The following is a 16,202-nucleotide window of genomic DNA, read 5'->3' on the forward strand; positions in this document are numbered from 1 at the left end:
AATTGATTGGAGAAGGAGCCGACGGCTTGGCTTTGGTAGCGCAGGTCTGGGAGACAATGCTTTGCCCATCGTCGATTTTCTGATGTAGTGAACGCTATCGGGCTTAGAGATCTCTTCGCTATAAAGATGTTTGACTTAAAATACACTTCTGCCTGCATATCGGGGGGACGTCATCCGTTGTGTAGCTTCCTGTATATTTATTTTTCTATTCTATTTTAATTTTAAAGGAATATTTTTCTTAAAAAAAAATTAGGGGGAAAAAAAAAGAATCAAACTACTCTGCAACGAGCGTGGATAAAATGGGAGGACAGGTTTTTATTTTCACAAATAACCACAGAATGGGCCGGCCCTGCAGGTATCCTCCTCCATGCAAACACTTGGTTGCTGGTCCATGTTCAGCTATAAAGAAACTGCTAATTAGCTGGCTCGATAAGCACTGAACTGATCTAAGAGTCTTACACGTGACTCTGAACACATTTCCCTGTTAACTTTTAACATACGTAGCCTGCAGGCACCCTTCACAAAGATCTCCAGCAGTCTGAGGAACCAATGATCAGCCAGAGAAACGTGTAAAGATTTGAAAACACACACAATTTTCACTTTGTATGTTGTCAGTGAGTAGCTGTTCCGAAGGTACGTTCTCACCATTTGACTGTAAAAACATGCCATAATGCGCCGCCGCTCTGACAAAGTTACACATTTAATGAACACACCACCCTGAGGAATATTTCTTCAAATTCGATAACTGCTTCGCTTGCATTCGAAGACATCTAACTAGAGATGTGGAGTTAATTCTGCCATTTATCTAATTACATGGAGGAGATCTCCTCCAATCTCTTTTATCTCCATTTAGCATTTGAATCATTCGAGTAGGGGCGAGAGTGGGGTTTAACCTTGATCAGTAGAGAATTTGGTAAGCCAGCGATCAGCATAAACAAACATTCAGAGAGAACGTTTACGGGACTCCGCTTCTTTTTTCTGACCCGCAGATAATTTGTTGTGTGTCTTCTACATGTGGACAGATCATTCGATTGTATATTATTATTATAAGTCCCGTTTCTCTGGTTGGATTTATGAAGGGGAAAGACCCCACCAAGGGAACACCCACAGATTCCTTTGTGGGGTCTGGCATTTCATGGGCACTGGATAAATGCTGGCTAGGATAGAGGAAAACTCAGAAATTCCAATTTACTGATCAAAATCAATAGACTGACTAGAAAATATTTTTATCAATTCATTAAGCACGTTTCCTAAAGTATCTGTGAACATGCTTAAGCTAATTTTGAGTTATTTCTTATGCTTGAAAGTATCGCCGTGAATTACCTTCAAGTTCACAAGTAACGAGAGAGGTTTGAAGCTAAGATGGTGGTATAGGGTCACAGGAAACCTGCCACCCTAGTCCAAACATATAGAGTAGCAGGTGTAGGAGGCAACCTGCCTTTGGTTGCAACTCAAATCATCTCAAAGAATAAGCTAGTCCTTCGCACCAGATCACGGAGCAGTGAAGGATGGTGACTTGTGGGCTGGCTAGTTCAGCAACGGAGCGTCGCCAAGGGCTTTCCCCTGTATTTTTCAGCTCTGCTCTCCTGTGCGTTGTTGCTGTCTTCAAGTTTCCTCCCTCGTGGTCACAAGATAGCTGCTTTTTTACCTCCACTTACGTCAACATTCTCAGGTAGGAAATAAGACTGTTTCCTTCTCATAAGAGAGAGGAAACCTTTCTCACCTCATTGGCTGAACGTGTCACATGACTAATTCAAACCAATCACTGTTCCCACCTGTATCTGAGACTGGCTAGACTTCCCCGAAAACCTGGCCCTGGATAGGGAAGCGGCTGCATCACGGGGGGTCTGTTACAAAGCAGGAAGTCGAGGGACCCTGGGAGGCATCCGCCACCATCCGCTATGGCTTGTGCAATGCATATCGGAAGCCTCGAACAAGATAACGATTCCCCAAATAGCATCCTCGTGACTAGGCTAGATCAGGACCGAGGCACAGAGAAGTGAGCAGGGCTAAACGCGCTGGTCTGCCAGGGACCAAGTGCACCTTCTGCGATGCTTCTCTAGTGGAGATGAGAGCTAACTCAATTTAGGGAGATCAAAATGGAAAGTGAAGAACACCCATTGCCCATCACCAGATAGAACTGCTGCCCTTCTGCGTGCGACTTCCTAGAATATTTTCTTACTTTTGTAAAATCGAGATTAGTTTTTTCCACCTTAAAGTTAAAATGTACTCCACTCACTGAAAAATTCACCACTTTTGATGTTAAGCTCTCCAAATTTGGACAGTTGTATAGAGCTGGAAAATCACTATTACAGTCACCACCACTCTATCGACCAGAACATCCTTCCATCCCCCTGTGTAGCCAGCTCCTCCCCCTGCCCCATCCCTGTTCTATGTTTCTTCGGTTTGTTTTTTGCAGATTGTCACATAAATACTATCACGCGGTATGGAGCCTTTTGGGCTTCTTTCACTTAATGTAACGTACTCGAGATTCATCTTTGTTACTGCAGGTATCAGTACTTTGCTTCTTTGAATTGCCGTGTAATATATATTTCTTTTCAATCTCTAATTTTACCAATAAAATGATATATTCCTTAAAATTTTTACATTAATCTTATTACTAGTGAAATGAAATAATGTTATCGGTATGGGTCATTACAGTTCTATCCGGGGTCAATCAGACCGTCTTCCTTTGAAACACACCACGAGGGAGACAAGACCCTGTGCGATCTCACCTCCATGTGGAATCTAAGAACATTGATCTCGCAGAAGCAGGGAGCAGATCTGTGGATGCCTGAGGCAGGCAGGTGGGGGTGGGGGTGGGGCGGAATGGGGAGATGCTGGTAAAAAGTACGAACTTTCGGCTATAAGACAAACAGGTCCTGGGGACCTAGTGTTCGGGACGGCGATTATAGATCGTAACACTGAACTGCATCCTTGACATTCGCTCAGAGAGTAAATCTCAAGTGTTCTCGCCACAAAACCAAAAGGTGACTATGTAAGATGATGGACGTGGTAATTAGCTCAGCTGTGGTAATCATCTCACATTGTACATACATATTGAGTCACCCCGCCGTATACCTGAAGAACATCACATCGTACACCCTAAATATACACAGTTTTTATTTGTCGGGCCTACCTCAATAAGGTTGGAAAAAACACACCGCAAGTCCGGTTTTCCTCACCCTCTTCATCGCGATGTGGTTTTACCGTCTAGTCTTTGGAGGCTTAATTGACCAAGAAATCTCGTCTCTGCTCTAGTTTACGTTGGCACAGCTGGCGTGTGATGAGGAGTTGAGATACATGCCTCTAACAGATGGGCGTTAAGCCAGGGACTTGCATTTTATTTCGGTAGAGGTGGGAAGAAGATGACTCTGGTCTTATCTACCCGAGCGGCATCCAGAAAGCGGGAGGCTCACTTGGCCTTTCTGTCCTGTTCTCACCGGAACTGTTTCTCCTTAACCATCCCAGGACCAATATGATGAAAATTAATGGGCTTGTATCAATCAACATTTATGAGGCTAGTTTCAGGTTAACAAAGTGGGCCCTTCGGGCAAAGTTCATCCACCTGCCTGGCTGGATAAAAGGGTCATTCTTTGGCAAATTTCAGCCATCTTGCTCTACTGTGCAGCTCTGTGGTTGAGGGCAAAATCTTCAAAATCCACTGGTCCTGGGTCCAAATGCTGACTCTGACAGTAGTCTAGTAATAGAAGTTGCTTAACTTACTGCAACTTCGGTTTCTCAGCTGCCAAAAGACAATAATAATAACACCTAATTCCTTAAGAAAAAGCCAGTAAGGTTAGATCTGAAGTACACCTAGGGGACATGTCGAGGACTATTACGCCCAATGAATGGAGCCATTGTTAGTGTCGCTTGGGGTGAGAGTGATGGTCCTGGGGACGGATCCAGGGTCCTGGAGGCTGTTCCTGTTCCAAGGAGGAGGGCAGCAAGAGACCCTGAACACACTCTCCTCGGAATTCGAAAGTTCGGTGCTGTTTCGGGGACCGTTTCACGTCTCCATGCCCCCTTCCGCTAGACTCCGAGCTGTGCGCGAGCGCCTCGCCTCTGTCCAGCTGAGAAGTTAGTCCAAACTGGTGTAGCTTCCCACTGAGGAGCCCCCTCTGGAGACCCAGGAACTGGAAAACAGAGGAGCCAAGTAGTGAACAAAACGTGCAGCATGACGACCTGCTGGGGCCCCTTGGCGCACACCCGTGCTTTGCGATGGCAGCCCTGTGAGAGGCAGCGTGCTCCACCGCAGAGAGGGCGGCACCGGCCATCTGAAGGACCAGGGTCACTGACTGTCCCGGGGCCTCGCGTTCCTCGTCTCTACCCTCAGAGGACTGTGATAAGGACGATGTGGGGAAAAGTCAGCCGCGAACACTTGGTCCCCTTCCTCGTCTCTTTCCTGGTGGAATTCCTTCTCCTTTGGTCCCGGTTCACAGTTTCGATCTCGGACTCCGCCATCTCTCCTCTTTCTCTCCGTGCATGTTTTGCCCTGCTCTGTGACCGACGTCTGTAGCTTCGATGAAGACTCTCGGGGGCGCGGGCTGTGGAGGTTCTGGGGCGCACACATGATCGAGTCTCCAGACTCACTCGTTTGTACGACCACGTGCGGTCTTGCTGCCGGCTTGTGTTTTCTCCTGGAGGTGACGGCTCTCATCAGCGATGGGACTCTATCAGGGACCTTCTCAGAAATGCTGTCCGCCTCCGAGTCGCCTTCTACCATGGCCCCTCCGGCCTTCGCAGGGAGCAGAGGCAACCAAGCTCCTCCAGCACTCAGCTCAAACGTTACAGGCACCTTTTATTCTTGCCAAGATGTCCTTTCTTTGGGGAAAGGCAAGCCTCAGTGGGCTCAGTCTACTCTCCCTGGCTTTCTTGTTGACACTCCAGGTGCCATCTTTGAAAGCAGTGCGTGCTTTGTGTGGTAGAGAAGCAGGAGGGGTCCAATTTTACCATCAATCATATTTAATAGCATATGCTATTAATGTAATTTTGTTATTGAAGATTCTTAAATCTATTCAGTGGCTTGCACAAGACAATTATGGTTTTTAAAAAGTACATGCATGCAATTGGATATCACCTTTAATTAGAGCCATAGCAATTAAATATGGCCCTTCTACGCGTTATATAAAGTAGTCATTCAATAACAGTTGATGTGGCATTTCTTTCACTTAAAGGAAAATGACATTGGACTCAAACAATGAGAATTTTTATTAATTATTTGGTGTCCTATGAAAGATTATCTGCTAGGAGGATGACATGGAAGTGTCTGGGAAGGATGCTGTTGACATTTTGAACCGCTTTCTCTTGCCTCAGAGCCAAGTTCACGGGCTTGTAGTTTTAAGATCTACTCTGTCGGAAGCCAGGCCATTTGAGTCCAGTTTTTGGACTTGATTAATAAGAAGGCATCGAAAGGCCCCCTGTAAAGGGGGGGGGGGGGCAGGAGTCTGAGACACGTACACAATATGTCCTCATCACGAAATCCACATCTCTTTCATGGAGCGTTTTGCTCTTGGACCATGAAAAAAATTAATGTGTGTTCAATGCTAAAATGTGTTTCCTTGGAGGAAGTCGGTGGGAGGTGAGAAGGGGTGGCGGGGAGAAACACCCCAAGTTCAACAGCAGCCTGATCACATTTTAGATGTCAGGAGGCACATTCACCAAGCATTAATCAAGAATCAGGATGGCTCGATTCATTTTTTTAAGTAATAAACATTGAGACAGAAAAACATAAAATAGACTAAGTAAATAAAATAGTAATTCTTCTTGCCCAAATCTGCCGAAGCGCTGTTTTGTGTTTTGATGTAATTAAACAGTGGAGAGATTTTTTTTTTTCCTTCCTCGGAAAAACTAATGGTCTCAGTTTATGTTCCTTTATTGTATGTTCTCTGGCCATTTTGTGACTTGTCATTTAAGAGCCGGGCAAAGAGGCTGCTTTGTATCAGGGGAAGGCCCCAACTGGCTCCCCGGCCTCATTGCTGCAAACATATTGGCCGGAGAAGGATATAGAAAGAAACTGCAGAAGGTGCATAACGATTCCTCCAACGATTTAGAATGTTTGAAGTTAATTGTCCCACTCTGATGACTGGTTGTCTAGACATTTTAAGTATTTATTTTGTGGTGTCCCCTACAGTTCATAATTAAAGACCTAGAGGAAGGCTCCTGGAGGTTTTTACTGGCCAGACCAGAAATTACCCACACAGCACACTGTGCTTGGGCAAAACACAGGAAGGAGCCGCATTCCTTTTTTTCATGCAGTCGGATCGGAGGCAGCGGCTGGGGCAGCGACTGTCTTTGAACCACGCTCGCATTAATGAACCTGTCCGAGATCCATACGGCTGGGCTCAGTCTCTCCGCCCGGGACTCGGTTTGTCAAGTGCTCCTAAGAGACGGAATGGCAGTGGACAATCTGCGGGGGTCACACGCTCCTTAATTTTCAGGTCCTCGGCACGACCTATGCATGAGTCAGGGGACAGGACGGGAGGCAACGGACTCATGTAGGCAGAGGGAATCGTTCGTTCATTTGTTCATTCTTTCATTCATGTAACAAGTCTTTGCTCAGCGCCCTCATGTCAAAAGCGCTGAGTGGATATTTTTGGAAAGAGCACAGTGGTGGGGTCTGAACCTCGGCTTTGCTGCTAACGAAATGTGCGACCTCGGGCAAGTTGTTCAATCTCTCCGACGCTTTGCCAAGTGAGAATAAGAACATTTATTCTTGCATGGTTGTTCGAAGCATTAAACAGAAGAAGCTAAATAAAAGCCACTCGACACAGCGTACAGCACACAGGCAAATACTTAATCACTTGGGATTCGGAATGTGTGCAAATATCTGCTAAGAGTATGTGGACGCAGAGGCGGGTGGAGGTTGCAGAGTTCTGTGTGTTTGTCATGGTGTCTTCCGTGGCCGGCATCCCTCCTAAGCTGAAGTCCTCACAGGTATGCCGAAGTCCTCAGTGGGCGTCTTCTGCGTTAGCCTTCCCTTTCTTCCGGAAACTAAACAAACCCCCCGATGGAGTAAATGTCACTGCAGAGAGGCCACACCGGGCGCTGGCGCACGCAGGCGGGTGCAGATCCCGAGGGGCCGGAAGGACCCAGGTGGGCTTCCAGGAGGAGGCAGCGCGTGTGGAATGGGCGCCCTAGTATCCCTCGGAGACCACGCTCTTTGTTCGTCCTCTGCCTGGGCCTCTTGGCTCCTTCTCCCAGCGACTCCCGACTTTCAGAAAGATGTACGAGATGCACACAGACACACACAGACACACGCAGACACTCAAATGCAGGCAGAGCCTGCAATGTAATTAAATTCCAAAGTGAGTGTGTGCGTGTGTGTGCGTGTGCGCGTGTGTGCACGTGTGGGTGTGTGTGCGTGCAGCTCCAGTTCTTTTTATTTGGTCCCCAGGCATTTCATCCCCGGCTCTTCCTTGGGAATTTTCCGTCTTCGCATCCCACAGAGCCAGCGCCCGGTGTGACACTCCGGGGCTGGGCTCTCCTCCCTGCTTCTCCGCTCTCGTGCCAATGCCACCGACGTCCCCGGGTCATCGAGCGGTAAGGTTCATCGTAAACGCGACTGTTCAAACTTTCCCCCTTTCTTAGACCCAATACCTATCTTTCTGCATTGGCTGAAAATGAAGCCATTTTGAGGGATTTTTTTAGAGACGTGAAAACGGCCACGTCCCCCTTATCTGCATTCCCGATGCCTCGAGGGTGGCGGCTTGCCACAGCGCCACCCGCGGGCTGCGTCCTCGGAGTCGGTAACAAAGAACCAGCTTCGAAGGAAGGGTTGGTTGGAGGCCAGGGCCGCATCCGGCCCCCAAAACTTAGCACGCGGAATGAAGAAGACAGTTGAATGGATGAATGAATAAACGAGAGCTTAAAAGTTCCATTCCGAGACAAAGAGACTCGATTCCTAGATTTTTGTTGAAACTTTTGGAAGAGGGAAGCCATTTGCTACAGGGATTGCTGGTCATAAAGAAAATGCAAATCCAGAGTTAATGGAGGCCTCCACTTACGGGGAACCTGGTTGAGCCAAGGAATGGAGGGAGGGAGGGAGGGAGCAAGAAGAGGAGGAATGGAGAGAGAGAGAGAGAGACAGAGACAGACAGACAGACAGTGCCCCGATGACATTGTTTGACTACCTGCTTCCAGCCCTGCGGAGCCCATTCTACTCCTCAACTTCTTAGCCGCATGAGTCAAAAGGCTCCCTTTTTTCCCTTAAGTTTTTTTGATGACTTGCACACAACAGTCCTGATTAATACCATGATCGGGGGCGGGTGAACATTGTTCTTATTTTCCTTTTGAAAATACAGCAGCAGATGACCGAGAGAACAGGCAGGAGAACCTGCGTTCTGTGGTATGTCCCACGGCGATTTCTCTTCCGCGGTGATGGGTAAGGGTGGGAGAGGGGATCAGACGAACGGTCCTGCCTTACGTGAGCAGGGGGACGAACTTCGTTAACGGGGAGTTGTTCCTGGCTTGGCTGAAAGTCATTCGGGTACGCAGAGGAGCGTCATCGGGAAGGGGGGTACCGAGATGCAGACGAGTTGGATTCTGGTTCTCTTTTCTGCGGGGAGGAGGAAGGCTTTGCTTTCATCCCTATTTTTTGAGCAAATCGGTTAACTGGTAACTTTCCTTTTTCTGAATAACCCCTCTGAAATGAATATCCATCCATCTGTCCCTCTAATTTAGGTATTGGAAAAGTCCTCTTTTGGCAAAAAAAAAGTCGATTGAGGTTGACTGTTGGAATACCCCCCACCCCAAATTCTGTTCAAAATAAACCTCCAGGTTGGAAAAGTGGATTTTCAACAGCTCTGATATTTTCCCCTAGTTTTATCAATACTGCCTCATTTCGGCGTGGGCAGGACAAACGGCCCTGGCTTCATCCCATGAATTAATGATTCTCCAAATCAATTTAATCTGGAGCCCAATAAATTTTCTTAATGACAAATCAATGTCAAAAATAATGAAAGAAGGAGTGATTCAATGTGTTTGCCCCACAATCTCTACCTCCCTGAGCAGAGAAGCATTATCTGAAGGGCAGATTTAGCATTTTCTCTTTCTACAATTCATGGCTCTTTTTCCTGTGCGGGGTGGGTTTTCGAAGGCAAGAAAACAGATTTCTTTCAGTTCCTACAATCAGACACCACTGTCTGCATGTTTGCCTTTCTCGTGCTTTTAAAAACCTGGACAGAGCGCCAGCGTTGGAGAACTAAGCTCCTTAGTGTTGTCTGCATGGGCAAAGAAACAAACCAAAAGCATGGTGAGTGTGTGTGCACACGTGTGCGTGTGTGAGATACGTGTGTTTCTGGAAAATGTTTCGACAACGCTGCTAGGCGAAGGCGTGTAATACGTTACTGTAACGAAGTACGCAACGGAGGAGAAGGTCGGAAAATGAGCACAGTGATTCCTTGGTTTGTCCTTCCTGAGTTCAATCGCTTAAAATAAACATGTAATGACGCCACTAAACTAACATTACTTCCATCCCCAGACACTTGGTTGATGGCTCCCAAGAATTAACCGAGACTGGGTAAGAGCCTACTGTGTGTCCATCATTGTCAGGTGCTGTCGGTGGTCGAGGAGATGAAATCTCAGCCCTCAAGGAGCTTGTAATCAAGGGTGAGGGCGCCAGGCTGCCACATGCGAAACACTCAGAAGGAAAGGTGGAAGCCGATGGTGACGACGCGGGCTGTTCGAATTCGGAGTTGGGTGAAAGGCCAGTTGCCAAAGAAGGTGGAAGGAGAAAAGTCATGGTCAAGGGGCCGAGAGGCAGGATTTAGGCGACAGGGCAGGGACTGCGTGTCTGCCGAGAGTGAGGTTGCGACTCTGATAGACAAGGAGCTAGTATCATGGCTGCTTCTTGCTCATTCCAATGATGCTCTAAGGAAGAGGTTCCGACCCGTACACTGACTTCCGTTCTCGGGGGCCCCTCTCGAATGCTGACTCCCGAAGGAGCGCTGGGATGGCCCAGGTACCTTAGACTGTGAGAGGTCTTGTTTCAAAGTACTCAAAGAGCAGTGGAAAATGATTCTCGATGCATTCATCTTCATTCTCTAGACTACCTTCGAGTTGGGCTGAATGATACGGGAGTAGAAGGGACTAGATCAGATGACCCCAGGAAGACTTCAGAGACAGGTCTCCTAGCAGTCTCAGAGGCAGTCTCTTCCAAGGTCACGAAGCTCATACCTCGTATGTCCGCCATGATGGATGTGTTTAATAACACCCATTGCCCTTCCGGGACCAAGGTTCAAAACAGCTCAACCTTTCCCCTCTCAGAGCTGGACATCATCAAATATTTAAGGCTAGAACTCTCCTTTATCCTTGATCAGTGTTTAAGAAGGGGAGGGAGGAGAAATCCCAGTCTCAACTGTCGCCATCTTGAGATGCTGATTTTTCTTAGACGTTTAAGTAGAAACCAGGTGGATTAGTGACAAATTAGATCGAGTTCCCGGGGCTTGGGAGCTGGAGTTGGCAGCAAAACTCTCTTTTATGCAGCAGAAGTTATCGGAAATAGGAGGACCGGTCCGTGTCATGCGCCGATGGTTGGATACCTTTGGACCGAGGGAGTCTGATAACTTGGCCGACGGTCTGTTGGGTTTGCACAGGTTGGAGGCAGGATTAGGACGCAATGGGAAATAAACCCCGGGAAAGACTTACTCGGAAGATTTTCCCTGAGTGCCATTTTTAGCATTTTTATCGCTTATCAAATAAAAACTCAATTCGTGAATTGAAAAGAGAAGTATCATACGGCTTTCTCTCATCAGTTAAAGTGAATTAAAACTTATTTTTATCTGAGATATGTGGATGTCCCTTGAGACCGGCGTTCCTGGGGTGGAAAGGCTCGGGAACTGGGGCCTGTCAGCAGCAGAGCGGGCTTCCTCTGCTGCTGCTCCAGACAAGGTCGGCAGTCTGACCCGGAAGCACCCTGTGGCCAGGAAGCGAGTGAGTGCCCCCCACTTCTGTTCAAAGCCTGCTCGGCTCCGTGAGCTCATCGACGGAAACGAAGAACACTTTACCACCTCCTTTCCATATCCCCAAAGTACAACAGCATGTCGCGCGTTTGGAGATGGCTTGCAGGGAAGAATTCTTCACAGTACATCACATGCTATGTGACGATGAGACAGGTGTGTTCAGGTGGCATCTCTCTACTTGGCTCTACGCAGAGTGTGCTTTGGGAAATGTGTCATTAACTACGTCTTAATTCTCTGGCTCACCCCCGCTCACCCCAGGCACTTGGCACAGCACCCAGCATGGGGAGGTGTGCACCCTATGTTCGGGGATCTCTTTTCAAGATGCCTTAGCACTCACGACTCTATCTGACCCTTAAAACAAAACCTCTTCCTCTTACAGACTAGGAAAATGAGAGGCAGAGAAGTCCGGTGACCTGCCCGGCGGTAGAGAAAGGGTCCTAACTGACGTCTGCTCCCTTCGATGTCTGCGTTTTTTTCTGTTCCGCTGCCCCACAGTGTCTCTGGGCCAGAAATACAGAGTTACCCCAAGGCCTGAGGAATGAGAGCCCCCCGGACACAGGATTCTGGCTCTGAACGCCCCTCAGGAGCCCCCTTCTTCGAGTGGGCGCCGAACGAAGTGTGATGAGTGAGTTTGTTTGTTTGTTTGTTTAAGATCGGTTATTACTACCTTTTAACAAGTATTTACTAAGCATCTGCTATTTCTAACAGACATTTCACAAAAGTAATCTCATTCGATCCTCCCACGAATCCCATGGGAGCAGGGAACTGAGGCTCAGCGAGGTCGCCCGGCTTGCCCAAGGTCACATGGGAGGCGGCGATGGTGGGACTCGGATCCAGGAACGAACCGTCTCCCGGTCCCCGCGCGGCGGCTGCCGCATCAGGCAGAATTCGCTCTCTTCCCGTCCGTCCTCCTGATGTTCCTGGGGAAACCTGTCTCTCTCTCGTTGGTCTCGGAGTTGGAAAACGCACTCTGCCTGCACCGTGCCAGCCACGTCGGGTCAGGGAAGCCGGCCTTTCACAAAGGGACCCCCAGAAGGGCGGCTTCCGTCCAGGCTGCACCCCGACCTCTTCCTGTGGTCTGGAGCCTCTGTGGTTGCTTGCCCCTCCCTCCTGCATCTTCCCGGTCCCCCTCCTCGGCCCCACCATTAATGAGAATCAGGAGGGAGAGTGGGGACTTGAAAGGGTAATTCCTTCCTTATTTATAGGTCTCCACAGAGCACCGGGGCAAGGAGTGTGGTCTCTACTCTGAGGCGAGGAGCAAAGCTCGCACAGGGGGCTGGGGCCCGGCCGGGCTCGGCCTGTGACCCCTCATGCCTTAATCTCCCCAGCTGTACAATTAGGTAAAAACTTGGGCTACAATGAAAACCAGATGTTCCCATCAGGAGCGAAGTCTCCTGGGCAAACAAATTAAATAATAAATAAATGCTTTCGGTTTTACTAGTGCCTGGCTGCTCTAGACCCTCTCCCAGGCTCCAATTAGGGTGCTCCTGTTGTCTTGTGGAGTCTTAAAACCCAAGGGCAAGTTGGAAAGACCCCCGAGACCCCAGAAAGGCTTGCTGGTTTTCAGTTTTATTTTTATCGATTGTTTGGGTTGGATTTTCCCGTGTGCAATGTTGCGAGCCTGCTTTTTTGCAAATCATCGTTGAATTTAATTTTACATTCTGGTTTAGGGGGATGTGACTGACCAGGTTGTAACCTTTTTGTTGTCGTTGTTGTTATTTGGGGAACACTGATCCTGGGACATTCTCTGAGTGAAGTACTCTGGGGGTTACGAAGATGTAGCATGCTCGTCTCTCGATCAGCTGAAACCCCAAAGCAAACCCAAACCAGGGGGACTCCGGCTCTGGGCAAAGCAATGCTGAGCTTTTTAACTGCAGCCAATCACTTGAGAATCTCTAGGGTACTTGCATCTGCTCCCTGCCTTAGCTTCCGTTGAGAGGTCATCATACAAAACTCAAAAGGCCTCAGACACACTACTTTCACTCATTCTTTTACGCGCGAACTCATTCGTTCTTGCAACAAACTTTTATTGAGCACCTGCTATGTGCTCGACACTTCTTGGCACAGAGAGCCGAGCTGCAATGCAGCTGGCCAGCGTCCCTGCCCGTAGAAGAGCTCAAAACAGAATGTCTGCAAGGCCACTGTTGGGATCCCCATTTTACAGCAGAGGAAATGGAGGCTCATCGGGGTGAGGGTCCTTCTTTGCCTCATGTCACACAGCTTGTAAGTGTCAGAGTCAGAATTCACAGCCAGCTGTCTCTAATACCTAAGTCCCCGATTCACCTCTGTTTAAGTTTGATGTTTTATAAGCAATCGAGTGAATGTTGGAATTAAAAAACCAACCTCGATGTCTTTGCTGAGATCTGCTTGACCTTGGAAGGACCTGAACCCTTAAGACATGTTCGAGGGTGCTCCACATTCACCCCTGGAAACTCCAGAAAGTCTTGCTGGTTTTGCTGTTTAGGTTTGTCAGTTGCTGGGCTTGGGTTTGGTTGTATGCAATGTTGCAGGCCTGTTTTGCAAACCATCATGAGTTTAATTTCACATTCTGGTTTAAAGGAGGGCAGTTGATGATTAAACAGGTCGTAACCTTTGTTTCAGTTACTCAGGGAACGCTGATCCTGAGTCATTCTCTGCGTGCAATACTCTGGGGGTTACAAAGACGTAGTGTGCTCTGCTCTCAATCGGCTGGAGACCCAAACCAAGCCCAAACCAGAGGGCCTGCAGCTCTAGAAAAAGCAGGACTGAGCCCTTGGTCAGGGGAGGACACCGAAGCCACGAGTGGCCGGGCCCCTTCCCCACGGGCGACTCTGCCGGAGCCGCCGAGTAGATGCGCCCTCTGGCGCCGCATTCTCTCGGGCGGAAGGCGGGTGGCGAGGGCACCGAGGCGAAGCTACACGAGGGGACGATCCCCAGTCCTTCCTTGCCATGTGCCGTGGCCGTCGGTCCAGCCCCAAACGCAGGGACAGGTCTGGTCCAGCCCCAAACGCGGGGACAGGTCTGGTCCAGCCCCAAACGCGGGGACAGGTCTGGTCCAGCCCCAAACGCGGGGGCAGGTCTGGTCCAGCCCCAAACGCGGGGGCAGGTCTGGTCCAGCCCCAAACGCGGGGGCAGGTCTGGTCCAGCCCCAAACGCGGGGGCAGGTCTGGTCCAGCCCCAAACGCGGGGGCAGGTGTGGTCCAGCCCCAAACGCGGGGACAAGTCCGGGCCCAAGAAGGATGCGCTCGGTCAGGACATGTTTCTTTTTTCCTCCTTTGCATCTTACGTCATTTGGGGCTGTCACTCACACCGACACCTCCACATGAACAGCGGCGACTGTTGACAACTGTGTACACTCATAGAACCACCACCTCGATGGAGGCAGAATATTCCCAACTCCCCAGAAAGTTCTCTTTTGCCCTTTGCTGTCAAACTACACCCCACCCGCCCCAGGTAACTGCCAATGTAATTTCTATATTTCCTTATCTCTCTGTTCCCTTTCTTTTTTTATTTCCTTCTCTTTCCATAATAATGTTTTTTTTCCTCTTGTTCAAAAGCTGATGGTTGCACATTGCACATAGGCTTGGGTCGTTGTCTTTCCTGATTGTTTTTTTTCCCAGTGCCCTTACTTAACAAAATAAAAAGTTTGCAACCCTTAGCCTATAAATTTTACTGGTCTATGAAATCTAAAAGATCTATTTTATAAGAACAGAAATAATGTGCTTGATTGGGGACCTAAGAGAAAGTACATGGACAGGAGAAGGTGTCGGGGGTAAGGGCTCCATGGTCATTTTACAAGATGGCCAACTCCGAACCAGCGACGTTAACCCAGGACGCCATCTGACCCCCGTCGGCCGCACCCAGGGACGACGTCAGCAGCCGATTCTGAAAAGTTCTTGTCCCGGATGCACCTCTGAGCTACCACCAGGTGACCCGAGCCAGCGGCTGCTTGCTATGCCCGTCTGAAAAGCAGATCAGGAGGTACGACGATTTCCGTGGTCTGATTTTTCTCTCTGGCCAGGTCTGGATTAATTGAGACTGATTTCCCCAGAGCTGCCCAGGGTCCGCCCTCCAGCCCAAAGCCCACATGGTTCTGAGCAGCAGGCTGCGATCGGGTTCTGTCTAAAGTTTCCTCCCACCTCTTTCTGGGAAGTAATCAAGGGTCCGTTTTCTCGGAATCTGTAATTTGTTGAAAAGCATTTGATTGTTGTATTGAAAGGTTGCACTGTATGTATAAAAAGGTGTTTATGAGGCTTCGTACAGTATAGTTAATAACCAACCAAGACCGGGGCCTTTACAACGGGGACCCTGGCTGCGAGCATCCACCCCGTGCCTCTCCGAGGCCTCTAACGTATAATTGCGGTGGCTGGTGGTCTGGAATGCGAGCCCGGGGTGCCGGCCGTGGCCCGCGGGTCAGCCCTGCCCTCCGTCAACAGCGGCACGTCCCGCCCTTCCCAGGCCTGGCAGAAACGTGCCTCCCGACCCTCTCCGTTCGGCTCGCTGGACACCTGCAGATTCTAAGGTAGGCCGAGCAAGGTGCAGCATCGCTAGATGCTTTGGACGAGAAGAGCTGGACGGCAACGGTAACGCGGTGAGCTTCCCGCGTGTTTGCTCAGGACGGGGAGACCCGCGGCTGAGGGCCACGCAGCGCGCGCTCCCGTCATCTCCTGCCCGTCGCAGGACAATGGCTTCTCCTGAGGCCTCCCACTGCCACCGCGTCCCCACACCCCAATCCTTGCCCTGCACCGTAGGTAGGGCACGCGCCTAAATTTCTAAGTCTGATCGGGTTCTTCCCTCCTAAAGACCTTCCGATGGCCTGTGTCACTCTGCAGGACGGAGCCCCCATCCTCGTCCGCCCCCTGATGACTTTCCCAGACTGGGGGTGCGTCACGCTGCCCTCTGCACCGTGACCCCGTTTCTCAGCGACCTCCTTCTGGGTGCCTTCTGCCTCTGACTCCCCGCGCGAGCTTGGCTATGTGCCATTCCCTCGCCCGAGGATGATCCTTCCCCTCTCCCGGCCTCCCCCAACACTACCACCATGGGGAAGTCTCCGCTCAGCCTTCAGACCCCAGATCAAATGCCGCTTCTTCCAGGAAGCCTTCCCAGATCTCTCAGATCAAGTCGAGTTCCCTACTCGATCCAATTATTTTTTATTCCAAAATCGCCACGTCCAGAGTGCCAGTTATGTGTCTGGAACTGAGCCACACAGTTAGATGAAACAATCCGTGTCTGAGGCTTGTACCGAGACCATCTTTGTTCTAC

General features: G+C 49.5%; 1 long non-coding RNA gene across 3 annotated transcripts; it reads left to right on the forward strand.

The window, feature by feature from the left end:
- The first annotated feature begins 5,773 nt into the window (after window positions 1-5,773).
- On the forward strand, window positions 5,774-15,174 carry LOC118611330. Of its 3 annotated transcripts, none has more exons than XR_004954205.1 (4): window positions 5,774-6,936; window positions 7,397-7,542; window positions 10,787-11,586; window positions 11,670-15,174. It is a non-coding gene; the product is annotated as an uncharacterized LOC118611330 (long non-coding RNA). The 3 variants fall into 3 exon arrangements; XR_004954204.1 differs by having other exon boundaries at window positions 10,787-11,114; window positions 11,457-15,174; XR_004954203.1 differs by having other exon boundaries at window positions 10,787-15,174.
- The last annotated feature ends 1,028 nt before the right edge of the window (window positions 15,175-16,202 follow it).

This window comes from Rousettus aegyptiacus, unplaced genomic scaffold (assembly GCF_014176215.1).
Source record: "Rousettus aegyptiacus isolate mRouAeg1 unplaced genomic scaffold, mRouAeg1.p scaffold_m13_p_14, whole genome shotgun sequence".
Lineage (NCBI taxonomy): Eukaryota > Metazoa > Chordata > Mammalia > Chiroptera > Pteropodidae > Rousettus > Rousettus aegyptiacus.